The sequence below is a fragment of the Panthera onca genome, chromosome B1, assembly GCF_046562875.1.
Source record: "Panthera onca isolate mPanOnc1 chromosome B1, mPanOnc1 haplotype 2, whole genome shotgun sequence".
Taxonomy (NCBI): domain Eukaryota; kingdom Metazoa; phylum Chordata; class Mammalia; order Carnivora; family Felidae; genus Panthera; species Panthera onca.
Window position 1 is genome coordinate 108,987,608 of NC_138342.1, and position 20,067 is coordinate 109,007,674.

Consider the following 20,067-nt stretch of genomic DNA (forward strand, 5'->3'; position numbering starts at 1 on the left):
ATTAATTCCTTTGCTTTCTCTGCAGACAGGGCACAGTCTTGCCTGTAATGGGCTTTTTCTCAAAGGGATAAAATGTACTAACACAGCAACTAAAAGACTGAGACTTTCTTTTTCAATTCATTTGAGACTGGTTTTGTTTTATTGTAAGCCTATCTACTAATGTGCTGACTGAGTTCTAGGTATTGAGAGGGATTAAAAACTATATCTGTGTTCCTGGATCTTGTTGGGGAAGAAATTACTTTTATCTAAAAACCACTCAAGACAATGTCCCTAAGTATCCAATTACATTTAATCAGCTGCTAAAATAATGTCAGAGATCACCAAGGCTGTGGATAGTCAACCCCAGGTTAGGCTGGTGTGGCAGAGAAGCAGTATTTGGTAAAGGTAGATAATGGTGGCTATTATGGGCTGAATTGTGACACCCAAAATTAATATTGGGGTGAAGTTCTAACCCTCCAATAGTTAGAAAGTTACTGTATTTGGAAATAGGGTCTTTAAAGACAGTTAAGTTAAGATGATGTCATTAGGATAGGCCCTAATCCAATATGACTGGAGATCCTTCTAAGAGGATATTAGGAAAGACCATGTGAAGACATAGGGTGAAGGTGACCATCTACGACCTAAGAAGAGAGACCTCAGAAGAAACCAGCCCTGCCAACATCTTGGCCTCAAGAATTGCAAGAACATACATTTCTGTTGTATGAGTCTTTGGTACTTTTTTATGGCAGCCCACATAGACTAATGCTATGGCCTTGAAGCAAAAGTGATATTTGTTTAGGTAGAGAAAGGGGGCACATGGGTGCTATACTTCTGTCTCTCCTGTTATTCAATATCTACTTCTTATTTGCATTTTATTTTCCTTGTTTATCTCCTTGCTTCTACTATTAGAGTTAGAATGCTAGGAATTGTGGGGACAAAGGAGATGGGAAAGGAATTGGGGGAAGAGAGAAGCAGAAGCACAGAAAGAAAGAGACTATCTGATACCTGATACCACACTAATGTTTTAGTAGAAGTCATCAAATAAGAAAAAGCAACAAAAAGTAGCACTTATAAAAGCAGTGAGCAGTCTTAAGACTGAGGGAAGGCTTTAAGAATAAGGAACTACTAGTATTTAACAAGATTATCAAAGATCTGAAATTTATCTGTACTCAATAAGGAAGTCTTTATTGTTCATTTGTGTCCTCTTGGTAAATTTAACCTTTATCTTCTGAAGATAAATTCCAATATTATCATTATAGTTATGACTTATCTGATATTTATAACATCCCAAGGTTGCCTTCCTGCCACATTATTTTTGCACTGTTGAAATATACTTTTTTACAATGGATATAATGATGTAAATATAATATGGAAGCATTTATATCAATAGCAAAGACATGGCTGGGCTATTTAGTCAAATACAACTTGCCACTCAAGTGATTCTCATTACTCATTAAGTATTTCCCACTGATTTGGGGGTTTTCAGTTGGTTGAGAAACATAGTAGAGACAAATGACAACGGATGAAGATAAAATGGTGCCTCAAAATCTGGGAAAACCCTGAAACTCATCTAATATATTTTACCACCCAGACATAATTTGTTTTCAATGGTGATGTAAAGAAATTTGTGCTCAAGTGACTACATGTACACTGTTGTTTCTTAAGAGCTTATGTTTGGTCTAAACTCCTGAAAGCATACTTCAGTCTCAGTAGTGAATCTATAGAAATATGTTTCTTTCATTACGATTTTGCAAGTTGTGTTCAGGGATGGGCAGGAAATAGGGTAGTGGGAAGAAGGGGCAGTTGGTAGACCATGCAACTCTTGATCTTGGGGTTGTAAGTTGGAGCCCCATGTTGGGTATAGAGATTACTTAAAAATAAAATCTTTAAAGATAAATAAATAAATACCTATTAAGAAAGGTGTTTGGTGTGGAAAACATTTCTCCCTTCAGAACTCTTTTTTGTTCTCCCTAGGCCCAAAAGTCCTGGGTACCTTCAGAGGTCCCTCCTAGGCCACGGCCTGTGGGCTTTCCATAAGAGATTCTTTTCTTGGGTTGTTTATAGCCTCTCAGGGTCATATCAGGCCCTTCATCAGCCGCTGGCTCTGCCTTGCATGCTCATCCTTGTTGACCATTTGGTCTAGATCCATGCTCTCCATTTACTCTCTTGGTCTGAGTTCTTTGGCCTTCCTCAATTCCTGGCCTGCCCTTACCCAGTGCCACTTTGACTAGCATCCTATAATTAGGGGACAATCTTCTCTACTCTAGTGCCCAGCCCTGATTTCTAAAATCCCAGTCTGAGCCCTCTGCTTTCCCAGGAGAAAAAGGTGATCATGTAAAACATCTTGAGTGCTTTTCTTTGTATGTCTGTCAAAAGCACAGTATTCAGTTCAGTAAACATTTATTCTATGAAAGGAAGGAAGGAAGGAGTATTAGCTTTGTCCACAGTAGCTACACTTGGGAATGTGGTCTGCGACAATAGGAAAAAGCCAGCTATGTTTCTGTAGCAATTGTATTCTTAGTATTTTTTTCAACCATTAGCCCTACCAGTACCTCCTAACCCATCTGCTTTCATACAGAACACTTTTCTTCATAGAAGGATTGTTCCTGCCACCATATCACCAGAAACAAGGAATTTTCCAAGGGTGGGCAGATACATTTCAGAGAACACAGCTAGAAGCCAAATTTAGGAAGAACAAGGAAGGTCTAAAAAGTACACAGCTTTCCTTATTTATCTCAGTGGTGTTATTATTGCCAAATACCATGTTGAGCCTATGATTTCCATCAGTAATCAAAAAGTCCCGGAATACTCTGAGCAATTGTTCTCAGCTCTTCTCTTAGATGCATCATGTCTAGTATAAGATGAAGGAAAAAGAAAAACTAACACCCTCATTATGTGACAAATACTAAGGTAGGTACCTGTAGAAACATTTTAGAACATCTCCCCAGACTATAGACTATCCCCTAGCTATACCACTAACCACAGGTGAGCATTTTTAGCCCTACTGCTCCCTCCCACTATCCCCAGCTGCCATACACTCATGCACAATGAACTCCTGTTATAAGGGAAGTAATCAGACTCTTTGTGAGACTTTGGAATTGGGATTATGGGATTCCCATTCCCTCTGTGTTGTCTTAGAAAGGGATACATAGACTCAAAAGCTATGGACAGTCACAATGTCAGCTCTGTTGACCTAGAAGAGAGAACAAAAGAGATATACAAAGAGAAGCTACAATGGCTCCTGATGACTTTTTATGTCTTTTTTTTAAACTTTTTAAATTTATTTTGAGAGAGAGAATGTGTGGGTGTGAGATGGGGAGGGGCAGAGAGAGAGGGAGAAAGAGAATCCCAAGCAGGCTCCACACTGTCAGCATGAGCCCATCACAGGGCTTGAATCCATGAGCCATGAGATCATGACCTGAGTCAAAACCAAGAGTCAGATACTTAACTGACTGAGCCACCCAGACACCCCATGACTTTTATGTCTTGATTCTAGCCTCATTATGAGGCTTAGCTAAAGTCTTGACTTTAAGAATGAAAGGATATCGGGGTGTCTGGGTGGTTCAATTGGTTAGACATCCAACTCTCAATTTTGTCTGAGGTCATGATCTCACAGTTTGTGGGATCTGGCTCTGTGTTCACAGCATGGAGTCTGCTTGGGATTCTCTCTCTCCTGTCTCTCTGCCCCTACCCTGCTTGCTCACTCTCTCTCAAAATAAATAAATAAACTTAAAAAAAAAGAATGATGAGATATCATTACCTTATAATTAATTCTCTGGTCTCTCTCACTTTTTTTTTTTTAAACTAGCTCAGGTTGGTTTCTGTTACCTGAAATGAAAGGAATCCTAACTAATAAAGCGACACACATGCTTTACCTTCTTTAAAGTGATTTTCACAACAGATCTCTGAGGTATTTTTTATTTCACAGATGAGGGAACTGATATTAACTAAGTTGCATAGGTTTTATACCTTGTACATTTCAGGGATGGCATTAGAATTCAAGTTTTGTGGTCCCTAAAACCTGGGCTTTTTCCACTTGGCCCCTATCCCTTTGGAGGTATTCTGTCAGCTGGGAGAATCTTCCTCCATAGCCTCAGATGTTAAAGTTTTGTAAACTTTGAGGTAACAAAGGTTCCAGGTATCATAATCACCCTCTGGCTATTGATTCCCTGGCTTAACCCAGTCTCTGCTTCCCCTCCCCATTGGGAACACAGACCATGCGTTATTCTGGGGCTGGAGGAGCTGTTCCTAGACTCCACAGGGAGCAGAAACCTTCCCCTAAAAGAAACAAAATTAAACCCAAAAGATTGTACATCCTTTGGATAGGTTTTCTGACCTCTGTTCGTCAGCAGGACCCTAGGGCATACAGGCTTGTACTGCAAGAGGTCCCCCCTTGTATAAAATTCCCAACCCTCCTTCCACTGGAAAATTTGACCAAGATGGGTCAGTCTATTATTTCCCAGGAAAACAGAGGGTCCTTTATCCTTCCACTGAAAGCAGACTATGCTGAAGCCTGTTTTTTATTTGTTTTGTGATTATTTGGAATCCATCATTCAGATCCTTCCAGAGAGGTAAGGATGCTGCCTGTTTGAGATGTGTGGCCTGTTTGTCCAGGGAGGTGCTCTGCGGTTCCTGTGTTGCCCAAGCCCTTTTTTACCATGATATTTGCTTAAGAACCTATTATATGTTAAAGACATGGACATATTTCCCCTATCTTCCTAATGACTTGGGTTGTAGTTAAATGACCTATTTTGTGCTCAGAGTAGAAACAGAATTTATTCCCCTTCTATGGATCATCAGCTCAGGGATTGAGGTTGAGTTCTTGGTGTTGGAATTGCCTGCCTTCTGAGGTAGGTCCAGCATAGCTTGACAGAGATGGTCGTTGATTTTTATTTCCTGTGTGATGATTTAGATGGCCATTAATGATTGTAGGAACCACAGTAGCCTGGCCAAAGTTACAAAAGGGGAATGATAATTGCAATATGGAGATCTTGCTCCACTCCCATCCCCATCTTCATTTCTCTCTCCCTCCTGTCAAAACTTTGTAGCAAAATGGTGGCCAATACAATAATCTGGATTACTTGTCCACGTGCCACTGATAGTTTCCTTAAGTACCATGGGGAAAAGTAAAGTAAACTAAGATTAACGTTAGGTAAATCTCACTGTAGTATCTGGCACAGAGTAGTCTCTGAATAAATGTTAAAAGAATGAATTATAATAATAGTTTATAAAGCATTGAATGAAAAAAAAAAGAATCTATACATCATGATACTCAATGAGAGAAAGGGAAGATAATTCTTTTTTAAAAAAATTTTTTATGTTAATTTTTTTTATTTTTGAGAGAGAGAGAGAGAGAGAGAGAGAGAGAGAGAGAGACAGAGCATGAGCGGGGGAAGAGCAGAGAGAGAGAGAGAGAGAGAGAGACAGACAGACAGACAGAATCCGAAGCAGGCTCCAGGCTCTGAGCTGTCAGCCCAAAGACCGACGTGGGGCTGGAACCCACGAAAGATGAGCTCATGACCTCGACGCTCAACCTACAGAGCCACCCAGGCGCCCCAGGAAGACTCTTCTTTATAGAAGAATAGCAGCTAACAAAGTAGAAGTGATGAGAAATTAGGGGAAAAAATCACTATTTTGCAATACCAGTGTAATATTTGATCCAGGCAACGATCATCAATTAATGCTAACACTATTGGGTGAAAGATGGTTAGGAAAAAAGTTATTCACAAGTCTCAAAATATTGACTACCAGATCATTTATTAATTACCAAGGGGAGAGGATACCTTATTATAGAGAAACATAACAAATAATGTCTTAACCAAGCTATTAGTTGAAACACCACCAATAATAGGATGGTGATATTATATCCCTCTTGAGATGCGGCAGTCTGAAGTATACAACATTATCACCTATTAATCTTTTGTCAAAAATATTTAAACTGAATCTAATTATAAGGAAACAATCTCACAAATTAAAAATGTTAGCCTACAAAATAAATGACATGGACTTTTCAAAAAAAGTTAATTTTGTTTAAAAGAAACAAGTTAGAAAGATGGTTCTAGATCAAAGTCAAGGAGACATAACCAAATTCAATGTGTGAACCCTGAATGGATCTTGGATTTTGAAAAAATTTATAAAAAACATTTTGAGGTCAATTAAGGAAATTTAAATACAGAATTATCATTAGATGATATTAATTAGTAGTATTGAACTTCTTATGTGTAGTAATGATTCTAAGGTTATATAAGAGAATGTTCTTGTCTTAGATGTAGAGAGAAAGTGTCATGATGTCTGCAATTTATTTTCAAATGGTTCAGCAGTAAAATTATATACATAGTACATAAAGTATGTGTGTGGAGAGAGAGTGTGAGATTGGAGCAAAATGTTAATAACTGTCAAATCTAAGTGCAAAGTATATACTTACTGTACTATTCTTTCAACTTTTTCATGGGTTTGAAAGTTCTCTAAATAAATAAATTGCAGAGGGAAAAAAAGAATGAAGAATAAATGGACTTTTACTTATGAATGAATTGGAGCTCAGGTAGTTCTTTTCCTGAAATAGGTGAGAGAAATTGGGAAATTAGGCAGAATGAACAGTCAGTAGAGTCATGGAATATCATAGGTTGAAGTTCTTTAAAGCCTAGTGCTTAGAATGGTTCTGAGAAACGATCCCCAAGAAAAAGTTTTCTGGTTAAAAAAATGAGGGAAACAATGTTTGTGCTGTATCTCCCTCTTGCTGAATCACAATGAATACTACTAGTATATTAAAGTTCTGAGTAAAGAAATGTGTTTGATTTTGTTTAATGTCACAGTTTTTAAACTTACTGACCATGGAACCCCCTTTAAAAAACATTACCCCTATTAATTTCCTTAGAAAGGATGTTCCTCAGAATAAACCTAGAGAAACCCTAATCTAACTCAACATCTTCATTTTATAAGAGAAGAAATGGAATCTCAAACTAGTTGATTTCTCAAGGTCACAGAAGAAGAACAGAGCCAAGAACTTGGGTTTGGAGAAAGGTAATGCAAAGACAATGCTTATTGATATTCACAGAGAAGGAGAAAGCTTTCTTACAAAGATCACGTGGATTCAAATATTTAACACTATTTCCACCAAAGAAAACCCCATATTTTATCCCATTTATAGATGTTCTACATATAGGATCTGTTTTGCAAACATGACACCTTTGTTTATAACCATGGAGACATATGTTGTTTGCTCCTAATATTGTACCATACGTGAGAAAATGAAATGCCTTCTATCTGTGATGCTAATTTAAGTTTCATCCTGTTATAGGGACTAAATATTACATGGAATTGTGATAGAATTGCCCTGTCTTAAGTTACAGTATGTACTCTAACAGTTGTGATAGGCTAAAGGGGAAAAAATTCCCGTATTTTATTGCTGTACAAGCCAACCATGTTAAGAACATACATCTGCTTTAAAACTACACAATTTCTTTTCTAGTGCCCAAGCACATTTGCTCTGGGCTCAAGCAGTTATCAAACCAGGCTCTGTCTCTGATGGCTGCAGTTTGCATTCTGAGCATGAGCACAGCCCTGGTGCAGGACAGGCAGTCTCAGTCAACAGATGTCAACTCCCCTTGTAAAGGCGCTGTTCTGTCTCACAACTGGCAAAGAGAACTGAAGGAGTTCCCTTCCCTTTATGGCTTTTATCTCTCTGGTTAATAGGGGATGATGTTTAAAGGAGGCAATTCTTGAGCAATAAATCCAGACTGCAAATAAAACAAGGGGAGAGGGAGGAAAATTACAATGTAAGAAGTTTCCTTTGTTTACTATGTTTAATTGGGATTCCACACATGAATGAAGAAGAGAAGAGGTTCTCTCCCAGGGTGACTGGGAAGGGGAAAAAAGGTGGGTTTCCTCTGTCTGTGTGCTTTTTAATGTGCAAATTAGTCAGAGCTTTTCCCAGCCCAAGACAGTTTGCAGTTCTGAGTACAGGGCCAGTGTCTCAGTGGGTGCTCAGTAAATATTAATTGAAGAGGACATGGCCTTGAGGAGTGGGCTTAATTACATTTTCTCAGGCACAGCCCTCTAGCGATATACATTAAAGGTCATTCTGTCTCTTGCCCTGGCCCTACCCCAAACACCCCTTGGGTCCATGAGAGAAGTCTCCATTCCCTCATTTGTCTTCCCTCTTATCTGCAGTTCTCCCCAACCCACTCTGCCTTCTGCACTCAGACGCTGATGAGAAAGAACAAAACTAGGAAGAGTAGAAACAACAGCTGCTACAGCTTCACTTCTTGTGCAGTCTTTCTCCATGGAACCCCACAGTATCCCCGTTGAGCTAGCAGGAAGACGAGAGGGCTGAAGGAATAGTCTGGAGAATCAGCTGGGGACTACAGCAAGAAACATGGTGTGGTAGACTGTGCTTTCATACCCAGAAACTCAGCCTTTCTGACAGTGGATCACATACCTGCAATGCCTCCAGTTGAGGAGTATGCACTTTCTGTACCTTCGACGTCAGGCCTGGGCATGTGAGTACTTTAGTCAATGATATGTGGGTAACCTTTGCTATGCCTCATCCAAGCCAAACTATGAACTGAATGTTTGTTTCCACCCAACCCATAGGGTTGTTGAAACCCTAACTCTCACTATGATGCTATTTGAATGTAGGGTCTTTAGGAGGCAATTATATCATGAGAATGGAGCCCTTATGAATGGGATTAGTACCCTTATAAGAAGAGACATGAGAGAGATGAACTCTGTCTCAGCCTTGTGAGGATACAGGGAGAACTTCCTGTAAGCCAGGAAGGGGGCCTTCACTAGATACTGCATCTGTTGGTATCTGGGTCTTGGACTTCCCAGCCTCCAGAATTGGGAAACCTAAATATTTGTGGTTTAGACCACCTACTCTATGGTATTTTTGTTATAGCAGCCTGAACTGACTAAGACAGAACCATTGTATGTTTCCAGCAGCTCTCTTGCTATTTTTTCTTTGCCTTAAGAATGCCGTGTCCAAAAATGGCAAAGGCTCTTTCAGCCTGGATCTGGAATGAAGAAGACATGAGGCTAATTTTAATGCACATGTCTTTTTTATTCCAGATCCCAGAAAAAGCCTTTGTAGTTGTAACTGAGATTTGGGGGTGTTTGTTATAGCAGCAGAGCTGACTAATTAATGTTGTTTGAGTAGAGTAGGAAAATGAAGTTTGTGACTTCAGTATTCCACTAGTACTGGTCTTTACCCATCAGGCTGCAATCTGTGATGCAATCTGTGAGAATAATGAAAGCTCCTGTGGCCTTTGTGCCTGCTGTTTTGACACTGTGCCCCAACAGTGTCCTTGAATTAAAGAAAGCATAGTATGTTGTATGATATGGCATTCCAGCTGCCAACATATCAAGCAAGGGGCTTTAAATGAGGGTAGGACGTCTAAGGTTAGAGAAACCTTAACTTTCAGAGACTTTTATGAAAAGCATTATATCTTTCACTTGTCTGACGAGCAATCCAGATTAACCTTCATGCCTTTTCCAATACTGGAGGCACCTACAGCCTTCCAAGAGGAGCAAAGGGACCTATGGCAAAGTAGCATGATGCCCCGGATAACTTTTGACTCATTTGTGCTTTGCCTTAGTGTATATGGTCTTTCCCCAAAGCACATGCCTGATGTAAATTATAACTAAATACTGACTTAGACTAATGTCATGGACAGGAAGAACTACCTAAAAATGAAATTTTCATGAATTGAGTTCGATTATAGCTTTGTGTTATTAAGGATAATTATTTGTTGGTTTAAGTTAGCACTATGCCTTTATGAAGCTGGTTGCATGAAAATATTGAATCACACAGCCTCCTTCAGAAACTCTTTGACTAAAATTCTCATTTGTGAAATTTAAGCAGATTACATCATATCAATAGATTTTGTTAGTTATCATAAAATAAGGAGTTCAAGCTAACAGATGATTATAACCAACAACAGAAATGTAACTGTGAACTTTAAAAATATGCTAATGCTTGTCCCTGTATAAAAATATTAGCCTAAGTTCTTTCTATGGCATATGCGTATGTGTTTATAATCTATTTTTGTAAGAGGGTAAAAAAAATCAGCTCCAAAAATATCACTCTCCCCTTTGACATTTATCAGTGATAGCAATAATGTCAGGGAGCATTAGTATACTGAAGAAGTACACAGATGCTGCCTGAAGTGTATCTTTTGGTTTTATTTTTAAAAAATGATATATATCCTGATCGCTGGCTTAATTTTAAGTGATATTTAGATCAAATTCCTATATACTACATGGTGACTATGTTGAGATCTGACATCTGGTCTTTACACTTTTGTAGACCCGGGAACTTGCATAAGGCCCAGTAAATAAGAGGGCCTTAAAATGTGATTTGCATGGACAGACAGACAGATGGATGGATGGAGAGATGGATAGGTATGTGGAGGTAAGAATGAATGAAAGAATAGACAGATGGGTCTCCTCTCCTCCCCAAAAGTAAAATGAGGAAAAAAAATGTTATTGTTTTTGTGTTGATATTAATTTAATCCATTTCAGAAAGAAGTCCACATTTTCTTTTAATATAAATAAGATAAATACAAATTAATATAAATTAAATTGTGGTAACCATTATCATTATAGTAATAAATTAGATACTTCTCTCAAGGCATGTTTTGCTTTTAAGTGCCCCTCTTCTGTTACTCCTTAGGCTCAGTGGTGGTAGATAATTTTCTTCATGTCCTCAAAGGCTTTCCTTGAGAACCCTCTCACAGTGACCCACAACAAGATTGGGTTTCATCATCTAGGGAGGGAATATGGCTTGGAGTTCCTCAGTGACTCTAATGTAGTCACAGGGTGTGGAGAAAAGTTTCTGTCATGTTCCTGTAATCCCTTTTATGGGAACAAGGAAATTCAGATTGGAATATAGTTTTCTTGATGATACTTGATGAGGTCTATAATTGTCTTTTTTTTTAATGTTTATTTATTTATTTTGAGAGAGAGAGAGAGAGGGAGAGCATGCGCACATGCACACACACACACACACACACACACACACACACAGAAGTGTGTGCATGCTTGTGCTTGCAGGGGAGGGGTAGAGAGAGAGAAGGGAGAGAATCCCAAGCAGGTTCTCACTGTCAGCACATAGCCCCAGGCGAGGCTGGATCTCACAACCATGAGAGCATGACCTGAGCCAGATCAAGAGTCAGGATGCTTAACTGACTGAGCCACCCAATGGCCCCAGGTCTATAATTGCCTTTTTTTTTTTTAATGTTTATTTATTCTTGAGAGAGAGAGAGAGAGAGAGAGAGAGAGAGAGTATGAGCAGAGGAGGGGCAGAGAGAGAGAGAGAGAGAGAGAGAGAGAGAGAGAGAGAGGGAATCTAAAGCAGGCTCCAGGCTGAGCTGTCAGCACAGAGCCTGATGTGGAGCCTGAACACATGAACCTGAGATCACGACCTGAGCAAAAAGTTGGCTGTGTAACCAACTCAGCAACCCAGGTGCCCCTATAATTGTCTTAATGAGAGGTTGGTTCCCATACACTAGACCTGTTAGGTTTTAATTATCAACTACTTGTTTCATCCTTAAAAATAAGAAACTTCCAAAAGAAATTTTCACTTCCTTCCTTTAAAATTCTTATATTGAGGGGTGCTTTGGTGGCACAGTCAGTTAAGTGTCTGACTCTTGATCTTGGCTCAGGTCATGATCTCACAGTTCGTGAGTTTGATCCCTGCATAAGGCTCTGCTCTGATGGTGTGGAGACTGCTTGGAATTCTGTCTCTCCTTCTCTGTGACACTCCCCAACTCATGCTTTCTCTCTCTCAAGATGAATAAATAAACATTTAAAAAATTAAAATAAAATAAAATTCCTACATTGACCTTGTACCCCTCATTCTGATTGAGCATTTGAGCTCAATCACCACTCCTTCCTTCTTGAATTTGACTCCTCTCTCAGCTTCCATGACCTCACTCCCTTGTTCTTTACCTATTTCTAAAACCATTCCTTCCTGGAGTCTGCTGCTGGACCCTGTCCTTGATTCATCCTTAAATGTTGTCTTTCCTTGGGGTTTATCCTCCATCCTCTTCAGTTCTTCAGTGCTCTCACCCACTCCTGTGGTTTTACTTCTCACCTCTACACTGGTAACTTCCAACTCATTATATCTAGTCTTGATCTCTTCTCAATTCCAGACCTATGAATCTGAGTGACTACCAGATACCTATGCCAGGATATATATTCACCTTAACCTTCTACTGTGCATCCTATATCTTGATTGGTAGATACTCTCTGTCTCTGCGCCCCCCCCCCCCATGCCTGGAATTTGAAAATCATTCTCCCAGAGCTTAACAAAGAGTAAACTAAGACATGAAACATTCCATTGCTTATATTATGGTAGCCATTATTCTAGACTGTAGTATACAGAGACATTTCCTACCATGAAGGAAGTTGCATTGTAGGGGGAGAATAAGAGGAGCAAACAAAAAATGGTAAACAAAGGGAAAGCAAGAGTGCATTTAGGAAGTAAAACACTGTGAGGGGTGCCTGGGTGGCTCAGTTGGTTGAGCCTCCAACTCCAGCTTAGGTCATGATCTCAAGGTTTGTGGGTTCAAGCCCCATGACATCTGAAGCCTGGAACCTGCTTTAGATTCTGTGTCTCCCTCTCTCTCTGTCCCTTCCCTACTCACGCTCTCTCTGTCTCTCTCTCTCTCTCTCCCTCTCTCTCTCTCAAAAATAAAAAATAAATAACATCTCTCTCTCTCTCTCTCTCCCTCTCTCTCTCTCAAAAATAAAAAATAAATAAACATTAAAAAAAGAGAAGTAAAACACTGTAAGTGTAAGGAGGAGGGAGAGAGTGATACTGAGTGAAGACTTCAAGAAGAGGCAGCAGCAAGCTCAGCCTTAAAAACAAGTAGAAAATTTTTCAGTAAAAATGGGATAGTGGGAAGGGTGGTATTCCAAAAACAGGTAAAGTATTAAATTGTCCTAAGCTTTAAGGAAAGGGAATAATATGATGTGCTAATAGCAGTGTGTGTGTGTGTGTGTGTGTGTGTGTGTGTGTGTGTGTGTTAGGAAAGTGATGAATATGTTAGAAGAAGAAACTAGAAAAGTAAGTTGGGACCAGCCCTTGAAAGCAGATGTTTGTTTCATTTACTTGAATGAAATGTACTTTGTACTTCCTGTGAGAAGGGTAGGCCCCTAAATTTCAGGGCTGACATTCACTTATGTAGTTACAAAATAATACAAGTTGACATTAAGTTGAAAAAGTACAGTCACGTGATTTCCTGCCATACACCAGAGAAATTCATAGCAGTAAAACAAGTATTTGGTGAGCCAGTATATTGTGGATCCTTTTCCAAGTCTTATTGCTTTCTTGGCCAGCCCTGGACAAAAACGCAAGTCAAGAAGAAAAAGGGGAGAGAAAAAGAGGAGAAGGGGAAAGGAGAGCAGGATGAGGAAGGGGGTTGGGGAGAAGGGGGCAGGAAGAGATTAGCAACTCTATTGTTCACGTAGAATGTTCTCATACTGAGATAACTTCAGCAGAAGAGGAAACAGATTGATCAAACTGGTTTTAATGAGCCTTATATTCCTGCAATCCTCACCAGTAACATAAAATCTGAGCTCTTCAGTAAGAGGTGGATGTTTTTACTCCACTAGTTTTAAAGGGACATGGAACATGATCACCATTTTCCAAGACAGGATTTACCTGAGACTGACTGGTTTAGAAAATGCCTCATTATGGAATCCATATCTTCTTCAGTCCTTTGGTAAGGAAAGCAATAGACTTTTCTGTAAAGAACAACACCAATAACAGTTTATAAAGAGATAATATGGAAATCTGAAACCATTTGAGAACCCAGATTATGCATATCACTGAACCAGAGGGTATGTTTTACAAAGAGATAATAATATATGTTGTCTGCAAGGACTGGAGTTCAAGAAAGGGAACAGGCTAATGTAGATAGTGCTTGGCTGCCATGATGGACATGAAAACCAAGATGATAGAGAGAGTTCTGTGTTGGGTTACTGTCACCTGAAGAGGACATCTAAAGAGGAAAGTGAATCAGAGGTTGGTCTTCCATGAGTTGCCACCAAAAAGGATGGGAATAGCATCTGTATGAAGTGGCTCCTGGTGGGCGAAGAAAGGTCATTTCCCCTTTTTGTGATAAGCGGTTGTGTGATACACAGGAAAGCATACCATCTATTCATAGAACTAGGATCGGTATATCTGAAGAAACAGTTAATGTGTTTGAATTAAAAACAATTGCACTTATAGGCTCTATAAATGAAGAAATTTGTACCTCAAAGGGTTCATGAGGATTTATAAGTAGAGCTCCAGAATCCAGAAAGAAACAGTGACATTAACATGGTGTATTTAAAGGAGATGAAATCCAAGGGAATTTGCCAGATTCAAGAGGAACTCCTCTGTGTTCTATCCAAGCTGAACATTCCATTTTTACAAGGGCTCCTTTGTTGTCATGTTTATACACAGACTAATAAATGCTTGACCTTTTTTAGTGATGAAGGAACAGTCTGTGCCTCAGGAGCATATTATTTCAAGAAGCACAAATGAAGAGAAAGACCAAACCCTTCTGGGACAGATGGACTAAATATTTTGATATTGGAACCACATGGGGGAAGGCAGGGACTGGGAAGCAGAAATGGAGGCCTGATAAGGAAACCTGGAAACAGCAACTATCCTCTCAAATATTTCCAGGGACTCTAGGTGTGGAGGGCATTGACACTAACCTCACATGAGGGGAGCAAAGTGGGCTAAACATTTATCTTATGTGTACTAAAAGTGGGCAATACATGAGAAAAAATATTTGTAATTTGGCAAAAGTATTGATTTCTCAACTTTTGACTTCTGTATAAAAAGGGACTAGCATTCATCAAGTCTTTACTTTCTACCTAGAATTAAATGTTTTGTGTGAATTTAGTTACTTAATCATCACATTGACCCTAAGATGCTGACATTATTATTTCCACTGCTGTCTTTTTTCTTATATGGACATAGAGGTTACAGAGAGAGTAAGTAACCTCTAAGAATCACAGCGTTAGAGTGACTTTAACCCCATTTAAATTAAGGGTGAACTCCAGAGCATTCAAGGGGTCTGTGGTAGCTGCCCAGAAAGTACCAAAGAGACATAGATATGTATCTTTGAGATGATAAATCACTGGCGATTGTTACAGCAGTGTGGGGCATGCTTAGAATGTGGTGTTTCAGTACTACTTACTCAGTAGTAAGTGTTTTGTAGTTACTCAGTAACTCAGTATTTAGTGTTTTGTCTAACATTATATTGTTTACAGTCATTTCAAGAGCAATGAATACTAATTGATGATGGTGACAGAAAAATTTATTTTAAAAATTGAAAATAGGGGTGCCTGGGTGGCTCAGTCGGTTAAGCGTCAGATGTCAGCTCAGGTCATGATCTCACAGCTTGTGAGTTCGAGCCCCGCGTTGGGCTCTGTGCTGACAGCTGGGAGCCTGGAGCCTGCTTCTGATTCTGTCTCCATCTCTCTCTGCCCCTTCCCTGCTCATGCTCTGTCTCTCTCAAATATAAATAAAACGTTAAAAAAAATTAAAAAATAATAATAAAATAAAAATTGAAAATAACTTTGGATTCAAAAAGACTTTACTTTGGAGGGTCGAAGACCAATGATGAAATGTGGGACTGCAGTTACAGAACTAGAACCACGGGTATCTAAAATGCAGCAGAAAGAAGCAGTGTACATGTGAAAGCCCTGAGTAACATGAAGCGATTGGTCTCGCTGTTGGGCATAATGAACTCCTACTTGCACTCAGTGCCACACTATGCAGAGTTTATGGCACCTCTGAGACTGTTTGTAAAGTGCAATGTTGAATGGACTGATAACAGCTTTGCTCAAGGACTGCAGTATGTTCAGGGGGTGTCTGCCATGCCTGGGAGTCAAAACCAGCCTGCCCTCCTATCTCCTCCTCCCTGCCAAGAAATCTAGGTGCTCAAGCCTTGACTTGAGTATCTCTTCCATCCTCCCCTCACCCAACTCCTGTTTTCGGAAGCAATCAGATAAACTCATTCATTCTGGAAAGTTTAATGTGTGACTCTTCCAAGGGCAGTTGGTTTTAACAGAAAATGAAGCCTCAGAACAAAGGTACAACAATGTTTCAAATTTAACTCAGTATATTCAGGAGTGTGGAAAACCAAGAGGTAGCTTTTTTGTTTTCCATAAATGATCTAATCTTATTTCTCCAGCCTTTTTCACACTGGGTGATGTGAGGGGGGAAAAAAAATCTGAAAATTGCCATTTAAAGCCATCTCCAGTCTCTTCCAGCTTCAGATAGTCTTATTTTGCAATTACTTACAATTTACCACCTGTATTAGTTTTCTGTTGCTGCTATAAAAAAATGAACATGAATTTAGCGACTTAAAACAACATGAATTTATTATCTTGCAGTTTTAAAGCTCAGAAGTCCAAAATGGGTCTCATTAGGCTAACATCAAGGTGTCCACAGAGCTGTTTCCTTTCTGGAGGCTTGAGGGGAAAATCCCTTTCCTTGTACTTTCCAGCTTCTACAGGCTGCCTGTATTCCTTGGGTTATGGTCCTATTCTTCCTTCTTCAAAGCCTGCAACAGCGGATGGAGTTCTTCTTATGTCTCTTTCCTCTGATCTGACTGTTCTCCCTCTTCCACATTTAAAGATTCTGATCACACTGAGTCTGTCCAGATAATCCAGTATAATCTCCCTTCTTTAAGATCAATTGGTCTTAAAGCAGTCTTAATTCCATCCACAATCTTAATTCCCCCTTGCCATGTAATGTAATTTTTCACAGGGGGCCATTGTTCCACCTACCATACCACCTTTCCCAAGTTGTTTCTCTCCCTCTTACTATTCCTTCCTCAAATGGTAGTAGAGAAGGCCTCACACCCGAGGGTTATCTCTCCTCTGAATCATTGCTGGTTTTGACTACAAAGTGTTAGACCCAGCTTGTTTCTGGCCAGACTGGATGCCACTGATTAAATCTGTGACTTGTGAATTGCGTCTGTTACAGTTATCTTATGATGTGTAACAAACTGTCTCAAAAGTTTAGTGGCTTGAACCAACAATGTTTTAACCATTAAACCAACAATTACTTTTCAGGAGTCTGTGGACATGGTGTAGCTGAGGTCATTCACGTGGCTATATTCAGCTGAGAGATTGGCTGGGACTGGAATGTCCAAGATGATCTTTATCCTCCACAGTCTTTTCCCTCATCATTCAGAAGTGTGGCCTGAGTTTCTTTACAGCAAGGCAACTGGCTTCCAAGAGAACAAAAGCAAAAGCTGCCAGAGTAGGGCCTCTTACATGTACCACTTCAGCTACAATCAATTGGTCAAGACAAAGTCCAGGGTCAACCAGATTCAAGGCGAAGGAAAACAGACTCCATGTGTTTGTAGATACAGGTATGAGGGGAAATGATAGCAGCTTTGGCAGGCAGACTTTCACGTAATCTGTTCTCTTAGCTTGATCAGGGCCTGAGGCATTGGCTCTGTGAATCCTGAACTTGACTATTAATGTCAGTCAGCACTTTCCATCATTCAAGGGTGGGCTCTACACTTAAGATGAACCTGGGGGGTGTGCCCTACAGTCCTTTGCCCCAGGGCCACTGAACCTCTAAAATAGTAATACCCTGCTAAACGCTTCAGTTGGCCCCATGATCCACATTGCAGCCCCAGAGCTAGTGGGAAATCCTGGACACTTTGGGTGCTACAGACTGCTAAAGGAAGCTTGGAAATACTAATGTAGCTCTCTCCAATGAGCTGTGCTGTGCCACCATTTTTACTCTGCTCAGCCTCCTGGTCACAGTGGAGCACTTTGCATGGGGGTCTCCTTTAGGAGTTGGAGTTAGAGATACAGTTTGCCTACCCATGAGTAAGCAAATAATACATTCCTTATCTGAAGGGAGGGGTACAAACTCTCCACTTTTGGATTTCTCCTGAAATCTATCTCATTGCTCCTTCCTCTTGGATTTTTTCCCCAGAAGGTCAAATCAGAGCACTCATGACTAATTGCTTGATTCTCAACATCTCCAGAACAAAAGGACTTTCCTCCTTTCCCTTGCTTATTGGGTAGTGGCTTTTCTCCCTTTGTAATTCCTTTATGAAAGGTAGTATTTGTCCAGTTCACTACTTAAGCTGCTGGGGATGATAATGGGCAAACAAATAAAATGGATGAATATTTCCAAAAACTACCATCCACATTAAGAAATAAAGCTCTCATTAGGATAATTAAAGCATCAGCCATTCAGGTTGATGGACTGGAGGATCTGCCCTGGAGTCTCCCTGCACTGTGACTATAGCAGCCATTTCTCTTTGGAAGGCAACTGTTGCCAATTAAGAGCTTCCAGGAAGCCAGAGCATAAGGGGAAGTGTAGATCACCTCTTCATACATCACCATTATGTTCTTCCCAGTACCAAACACATACATGCCCATACATACACTCGGACAGTCTGTATCACCTGGGCTTCCTAGAGACCAGTCACCCATCCTGCTCACTCCTTGGGTCTTCCCTCCCCTTCAGACAGCAGGGGCCCCAGCTGCTGTTGATGCTGCCCAATAAACTGGCATCGAGTATAAATTGTCAGGAGCTGAAAGTGGAGATACAATCTATCTGTGAGTTACACAAGCAGTGCATTTCCCAAGGACTCTATCTGCTCTGCCTTTGTTGGGGTAGTTAGAAAATGCATGATTTTAGACTTATAGTGTATATATAGCTGGGAAATTCAACAATGGTTATACCCATTACCTTGTTTATATGTGTTAAATGTATTTCTTAGGAGAATCCTGCCTCATTTTGTCATTAGACAAAATTGTATACTGATGTGAAATATCATTGCCACAGAACTTTGAACATCTAGGGAGCTCTAAATCTATGATGTTAAATATTGAGGAAAAGGAAGAATAAGACAACTGCATAAAGCTTAGCCATGAAAAAGATGTTGATGCTCTAAAGTTCCTGCAATGTGTACACAAAAGCTACTTCCAAATTAAGTGGTTTGCTTCAGGAAATATACCTCTGATTCTTCAGTTCTCCTGGGGCCTGGAGATGTGTTGGGGGTACCCAGATTTCTGATGCACACAATCCTTCATAGCCAGGTGGGTAAGAGGACTAGAAGCTAATAATAATTGGATCCAGGCTGAACACAAGATGGAAACCTAGGAGGTGAGAGTCTGAAACTGATGTGAGGGTCCAGAGAATTTTGTCCACCAGCAGAGACCTGCTTTGAATTATACTTTGCTAAGAAGAGGCAACATGATGTTTGGCAAAAGAACTGGGTCAGTAATCAGAACACCTGGGTTCCAAGCCCTAGTTCTGCCACTGACTACTCATGCAAGCCTGAGTGACTCAATCTCTCTGAGCCTCATTTTCCTTATCTATAAAATGAGGGAGGTTGGACTGCAGGGACTTTATGGTATATAGTTCTCCTCCGACAGTGTGCCTACAATAATTATGTGTTAGTGAGAAGAAATAGAAGATATGAGATTATACTAAATCCTGTTCACACTAGTAGGTTGCTGTTGAGATCTCTGACATGCCAAATGAGAAATAGTCATAAGAGTTCATTAAGATCCAAGTATCCTCTTTTTTGTTGAGAAAAGCTGGATTGGAGAACAGAACCATGGCTGAAATCAGGTCTTTTACTCCTTTACCTCAAGTCTATACTTGGGGACCCATGTAAGGAGCACATTTGATCTGCAGAGCACACAGCCTGGTAGTTGAAAGGAGAGTGGGGATCTGCTTCTCACTCTGTGGTCCTCCAGACTGTGTGGGATACTACATGGAAGCTAGAGGAGAGGGGTAGTTTGTCTTACAGTCAGGCGCTCTAAAGAGAAAGCCCAGAGGAGCTAAGCTGGCTCAATTATTTCCTATTATCACCAATCAGATTAGTATCTTCACATTCCTTGGGGGAAAATGAGGGAATTACAAGAACAGAAGTAACATTTATTATTCATTCTACAGAGGAGAAATTCCCATTTTGGAAGCCAAAGCTTTTGAATGTTGGGAGAAAAATAAAATGGTTTTTCCTACAAGTGCACCCACTGTTCTTGGATTTGGGGTGCTTAGAGGGGAAGAAGACATGACAAGTGGGAAGCATGTATATAGAAAGA

General features: G+C 40.0%; 1 long non-coding RNA gene across 1 annotated transcript in view; it reads left to right on the forward strand.

Annotated features, from left to right (window-relative positions):
• Positions 1–10,439, forward strand: part of LOC144616033 (uncharacterized) — a 57,463-nt gene extending 47,024 nt beyond the window's left edge. The window contains exons 3-4 of the long non-coding RNA XR_013554891.1: positions 8,149–8,477; positions 10,283–10,439. This is a non-coding gene — a long non-coding RNA (uncharacterized LOC144616033). The remainder of the gene's footprint in view (positions 1–8,148; positions 8,478–10,282) is intronic.
• The last annotated feature ends 9,628 nt before the right edge of the window (positions 10,440–20,067 follow it).